The sequence below is a fragment of the Amblyomma mixtum genome, chromosome 3 (assembly GCF_055824585.1).
Source record: "Amblyomma mixtum isolate Tamu chromosome 3, ASM5582458v1, whole genome shotgun sequence".
Classification (NCBI taxonomy): domain Eukaryota; kingdom Metazoa; phylum Arthropoda; class Arachnida; order Ixodida; family Ixodidae; genus Amblyomma; species Amblyomma mixtum.
Window position 1 is genome coordinate 392,354,699 of NC_143014.1, and position 6,000 is coordinate 392,360,698.

Below are 6,000 nucleotides of genomic sequence, written 5' to 3' on the forward strand. Positions count from 1 at the left end.
TGCTCTCTGAGACACGGTAGATGTTGAAGATGTTTCGTTTAGAACTTGAAAGCGCAGGTATGGAAAACTCTGGATGCAAGGGTACAAATGGAAGTGCTCACAGGCGGACACAGAATTGAAACGGAACACTGACATCAAGCAAGTCATTTTCTGAAGAGTGAGGACAGGTCACATGTATTACATGCACATGCACCTCCCACTATGCGTGCTAGAAACCACAGGTTTCAATGTTTGTAGCTTCCGTTTTGTGTGCTGCATGTCCTTCTGAAGTGTCTTGTACTATGCGAGACTAGAAAACTACATTTCCTTGAGAGGTACGCATACCAAATTTTAGCGTACACCACCACACATGATCATCGTCTGGTTTAGACCATGTGGTATCCTTTTTATTTGCTGTAATTTCTTTATATATAGTTTATGCTATCACCGTTAACCACTTGTACACATCTGGTCTCAGTACATCATCAGCGACATCAAGAAAAGTGCATGCCGAACTCTTACATGTGCCCAGAACTTCAGCAACTTCGCGGAACTACGAGGTGTCCAGTGAAGCCTTTATTAATGGGTAGCTTTAGCAATCATTTAATGTCAGAAACTTTTAATGCAATAGCATTTAGCTTGTCATCTCATAAAATAGTCCTGGCTTCTCTGTCACGAAATTCCTTGATTGGTCAGGTGTCACCTGCTGTTGTGTTCTCATTCCAACCTGCCCATGACATTTCACTGGCACATCATGCCAGGCGGCAAAATAATGATTGGCCCAGAGAGGACATGTGAGCTTGCGATGCCATCACAACCTGGCCACCATGGCACATAGCGACCTACGTACCAGGCTGTGAGCAGACTGCCCCCATGGTACACTGAAGTGAGGTTAGTTCAAATCAATTCAATGAAATTTTGAAATTCTCACCGTGACACGTTGCATGAGCCTTACAGGTTCTCGGGAAGAGCAACCTGAGTATCTCCAGCCCCACAGGTTGATCTGTTCGAAGCAGTCAACTGCCGTGCAGTGGCGCATCGAATAAAGGCTGCACCACTGTGCCAGTTGTGGTGAGAACTCCCTACGTTCTATGAATGCGACTGAGATGGTTGTGATGTCACCTGAACAGTAGACTGATTATAAGGCGCCGCCATATTTTAAAATCTCAGGACACCCAATATTTTGGAAGTGGGCCCACCCCAGAAAAGGAATTAAAAGCCAGCTCCGGGTTTTTTAACGCGAAAGCATTTCTAGGCTATGTCAGTGGGGTCGTGTCACCAAAGCATGTCCGCAAAACGTGTCCGCAGCAGTCGTGGCATTCTCAGAAGAGGTAGCATCAAACGAATAGTTGTAATTAAGAGAGGATGATGTGAGGATGCTGTGCAAAAAATGTGAGTAGGATGATTGGTTTATTAACTAAGGCCAAAAATGAAGGAAAAACGTCGAAAAAGCAGTGATGTCGATAAAGTGAGCGGATGGGAAAACAGCCGTGGACGGCAAGAGTGAAAGTAAAGTTTGGAATGAATTGAAATGTATTTGATGAGTGATAAAGAGTCGAATGAAAAGTTTAATTGACTTAGATTAATTAGCAAAAACTATTGGAAGGTTGGATAGGCTGGATGGGGATATAGTAAGTGTTCGGGAAAGCAACCATGGTGCCATATTTGAAAAACCAAAATAACTGATTGAGATAAAAGTATAATCAATCAGAGTAAATAATTGATTTTGAATTAAAGCATAAGGTAATTACGCTAATTCAGTAGCTATACTAATAAAGAAAAAGTATGATAAAGAAAAGCGATGAGTGCCGAGGACGTGTCAATCCTTTTGCATTCTCCCAATGCGAGTCGCCGCTGTGATCTCTAATTTTTTGAAAACATGAATACAAATTGTTTAAAATTTAGTCTAGATATCCTGCAGTATATTAGAACGTATTATTTTCATGTTTTCTCCGCAACTGTCCACACACGCTTCGCTCCGGCGAAAAAACTTAAAACACCAAATACGAGGCCGCGGCGGCTGAATTTTCTTGGAGGAGAAATTCGAGGCCCGTGTACTGTGCGATGTCAGTGCGCGTTAAAGAACCCCATGGTGGTCGAAATTTCCGGAGCCCTCCACTACGGCGTCTCTCATAGCCTTAGTCGATTTGGGACGTTAAACCCCATAAAACCAAAACCAAACCAAGTACGAGTATTTGAAAAGAGCAAAAATGAAGAAATCGAAACGTAGACTGGGTTTCGGCTAAATGATGACATCACGAGGGAGCATACTGTGACGTCACGGATACTGTTGCAAAATCATCGTGTGCGTGTTGATTGCCCGAATTAGCGACTAAGTGAGAGTTTGACTCAATGTTTGTCGCTGAATATTCGTCTCGAATGATGAAAACCCAGCTTGAAATTCTGAGCTGGAAACGCCAAGATAATATCGGCAGCTATGCGTCTAGCGACGTCACACACGCAAGGCTGCCTGCGACATCTCCCCGATTGAGGCCACAAAATGCGGAAATTTAATAATTTGTTCGCCTCGCTCATTAATTCGACACAGAAGACCAGAAAAATGCGGAGAAAGTACCGTAACTGTTTCAATAAATTCATAGGAGGCAGGAAGACGCTGTAGCTGCCCTTTAAATCAGTTTACGGGAGTTGGTTTACTATAATCGAATACGACTATACAATGCAACGCACTCAAAAATTCAAGGTGATGAGTGCCATAAGTTTAGAGTTTTGGCTGCAAAAACACAATAACGTTAGACACTTACTGTATAAAGCATAGTAGGAATTCTATATGCTATGGGATTTTGTTCAAGAATGTGGTTAAGAAGATCGCCGAGTGTTTTGGCCCTTTGGCCCATTTTAAAAATCGAAGTACATAACAGGGCATGCTCCCAAAACATGGTTGCATAAATCGTGGTAAAAGTTTATTGAATACATGAATAGAAATCATGTTTAAAATTACAAGCGTATTAATTACAAAAGTATATTAGAAACGTATCGTTTTTTATGTGTATCCGTGACGAATGGAATTTCCACAATTGGAACGAACCCAAATGTCCCTTTGATTCACAAAGATTTGTCCTAGGCAAGCACTCATGTACAAGTCCACTAGAAAGGTGCAGCTAGGAGAAGCTACACTCTGCATTCTTTGTGATCCATATGGATGCGACATCACTTCCTCTAGGCTTGCCCTTTCTTTCGGCTCGTTCCACAGCAGCCTAGAAATGAGATCCTTAGCTTCATTGGAGACATGAGCAGGGAACTGGAGGTCCAGACGTCGGATCCTGTCATAGGTAGTTCTTGCGGAGATCGATTCAAAAGGAGGTTTTCCGACTAGGAACCCATAGATCACAACACTTAGAGCGCAGAGATCCACTTTTTCGTCATAGACGCTGTTCTCAAGCATTTCGAGCGGCAAGGAATCCATGGTACCGCACAGAGTTTCACGCCTTGAAGACGGAGCATGGACGGACCAGCCAAAGTCTGCTGACTTGAGCACACCGTTGTAACCTACCAGCATATTCTCTGGATTATGTCACGGTGCATGACTTTCTCGGTGTGGAAGGACTGGAGTGCCTTCCAAACTTGGTGGTCGCGAATTTTTTGCTGTCAAACATTTTTCCTTTCGTGAGCTCCTTGTATAGATCTCCTTTGGGTGTGCAACCTAGAATAAGGTAAACCGTGGAAGTAACCATACAGTCTCAGGATATGATGATGTCTGAGGTATAGCTGAATTTCGATCTCACCTCGAAGCTGGTGCTCAACGTTGTTGCTCTTCAACTGGGACTTGAACATAACCTTCAGTGCAATGATGTATTTGCTATTCTCTCATGCCAGGTATACGTTTCCGAATGTTCCTTTGGGTAAGGGTCGTCCAATCTCGAATTCGTCGAGGCTCTATTCCAAGATCGTTTTTTTTTTGTTGGAGTCGGGATCTGTGCTTGCCGTCCTCTGTATGGCGTCAGCAGCCCTTGCATTCTGTGGCTGGTTTTCCTTGTCGGCCATAGCAAAGCAAGGAACTGGACTCAGGGAAATTAATACATGTCGGTGAAAGACTTCAAGCACAAGCGACTACTGACGCCTGATGACAGTAAGCTAAAAGCGCATTGCACTGCACTCATCACACCTGGCCTGCTGGCACCAGTTGTGGATGGTGGTGTACGGGTAGGCCAGGCAGCCGTCGCTCACCCGGTGGTCTGGGAGCACCCCGGACCGCAGCATGAGGAACAGCAGCAGCAGGTGGCCGAACACCAGGCCCGCCACGTCGTGCCACACTGCCACCAGCACTGAGATGGCCATCTGCATGCCCCGGGCTTCCGCCAGAAGCAGGTACAAGATGCGCAGCTTCTCGAGATGAGTCAGGATGCACATACCCGTCGTCTCCTCGTCCTCACCAGAACGGTCAAGCAGCGGCCCAGAATGTTCAGCAGTGCCACGTCTGGGAGCGCGCGATGAAAAAAGCGTCACGAGTCGCGTGGAAAAAAGGCTCGGGCTTCGGGTTGCTGTTGTTGGGCCGGCGTTATTGCGACCGGGGTGGAAGTAACGAAAATCCAAGCCAAATCTTTATTGCGACCCGGTCGCAGGGTTGCCAGATCGGTCCGACCTCAGGTCGCCAAATTGACCTGCGTAGTAGCCCCAACGTAGCCAAAAGCGAAATTTTTGCGTAGCCAAAAGTAGCCAAAAATATTTGTTTTGTGACATTTCTTAGGCATACTAAATAAATTTTTGGCAAAAATATTTATATATTAGATTTTTTCCCGCACATGATGTCTGAGGTGGTCCACACCACTGATCAACGTTCAACAGAGACTAGAAGGTTTTCCTAGTGTCGCGACCGGGCCGGCGCAGCTGAAATAACTTGCAATGCTCAAGGCAGATGGCGCTGCCGCCCGCTGGCGTGCGGGCGGGCGCAAGAAGCCCCTATGGGTAGTGCTCGCTGGTTCAGTCGGTTGATCGTGTGTGAGTTGCTATCACTGCTTTGACAAGGCGTTCAAGTGTTAAAGACGGTGCAAACACTGGCATGGGTTCTCTTCTCATTTAGATTCGACACGGACTAGCTGTAACACCGACAGTGTGCCGCGGCAGGAGCAAATGCAAGCGTCACGTCGGGCCTCACCTACTGCGCCGTAAAGAAGCGTAAAAACGCATTTTGTACATGATACCGAAATGAGAAAAGGAAGCGGCACAAATTGCAGTGTAGAACGTCTTTATTACACAAGGTTCCATGACAACAATGTACTAATGCCTTTTTTTGTGCGAAGCGCCCTGTGCGAGGCTACTGACAGCGCCTCATTTTCAGCAACTTTTTCTTTTCTCGCTGCGCGCCGCGCTCTTTGTTTACCGACTTTACAAGGAAATGCATCCTAGTCAAGGCGTAAAACTTGACCACTTCTGTCGTAATTCGACGTCCATGCTCCGCGCAGCCCACACCTTGACGCTCACGTCCCTGAAGAAAATGCAGAAAGCTGACCATGCTATCTGCGTGTAGCTCATTGCGGCTGAAAAACACCGTAAATGCGTCCTCAAGCTTAGCTATGAGCTGTTCAATTGGCCTTGATGGATAAACTAAGACTCCATGGTCAAAATTTCGAGTAAGTGAGGCATTGTTGTTTGACTCGGCTTGCAAAGACGAAGTGCTGAAACAAGTTGCACATTCGGGGCAAGGAAATCTTTTAAGGATTTTTCTTACAACATAGCCAGCTACATAAAAAATTAGTCTGCTGTCACTTTTTTTTGTCTACACAGCCCTGATGATCGCTCAGGCTGCTGTGCTCCTCGAGCAGCTCTGCAGCAGAAGCCAAGTTTCCGCCATCCAGTAAATTATCGACAAGTTCAGTTATTCGTTCATTTTTTCTTTGGGAACATCAGATGGTTGCAAGAGGGCAGTCACGACTTCTGCAGGTACGTTTGCTCCTTTTGGAGGCTTTGCGAGGCTGTAGAAAGAAAGGTTGTTGATAATTATCAAAAACTGCCCCAGAGTTGGATGATGATTGCAACCGAAGCACTGGCGCATAATCCCAAATA

At 45.7% G+C, this 6,000-nt stretch overlaps 1 pseudogene; it reads right to left on the bottom strand.

The window, feature by feature from the left end:
• Positions 1-2,875: 2,875 nt before the first annotated feature.
• Positions 2,876-3,981, bottom strand: LOC149357188 (aurora kinase A-B pseudogene; annotated as a pseudogene).
• Positions 3,982-6,000: the final 2,019 nt, after the last annotated feature.